This window comes from Chrysochloris asiatica, unplaced genomic scaffold (assembly GCF_000296735.1).
Source record: "Chrysochloris asiatica unplaced genomic scaffold, ChrAsi1.0 scaffold00033, whole genome shotgun sequence".
Taxonomy (NCBI): Eukaryota; Metazoa; Chordata; class Mammalia; order Afrosoricida; family Chrysochloridae; genus Chrysochloris; species Chrysochloris asiatica.
In genome coordinates, this window is record NW_006408551.1 from 20643934 (window position 1) to 20644664 (window position 731).

The window sequence follows — 731 nt, forward strand, 5'->3', positions numbered from 1 at the left end:
GATGATATGGAGCTTTTCCATCGTCTCTTTCCACAGATGTAGTCAGTTTGATTTCTATGTATTCCATCTGGTGAGGTCCATGTGTATAGTCGTCTGTTATGCTGTCTAAGGAAGTTATTTGAAATGACCAAATCATTGATTTTGCAGAATTCTATCATGCGTTCTCCAGCATCATTTCTATCACCAAGGCCATATTTTCTAACTATTGATCCTTCCTCTTTGCTCCCAACCTTTGCATTCCAGTCACCAGTAATGATCAATACAGCTTAATTGAATGTTTGATCAATTTCAGATTGAAGAAGTTGGTAGAATTCTTCTATCTCATCGTCACTGGCTTTAGTGATTGGTGCATAAATTTGAATAATTAGTGGTATTAACTGGGCTTTTCTGTTTTTTGTTGTTGTTATGTGCTGTGGAGTCGGTTCTGACTCATAGCAACCCTGTACAGGGTTTCTGAGGCTGTAAATCTTTACGGGAGCAAAAAGCCTCATCTTTCTCCCATGGAATGTCTGGTAGTTTCCAACTGCTGACCTTGCAGTTTGCAGCCCAATTCATAACCACTATGCTACATGGATATTATCCTATCACAGACAGCGTTGTACCTCATGACTGATCTGGATATGTTTTTTGACAATGAATGAAACACCATTCCTCTTCAATTTGTCATTTCTGGGATAGTAAACCATGTGGTCATCAAATTCAAAATGGCCAATACCAGTCCATTTCAGCTC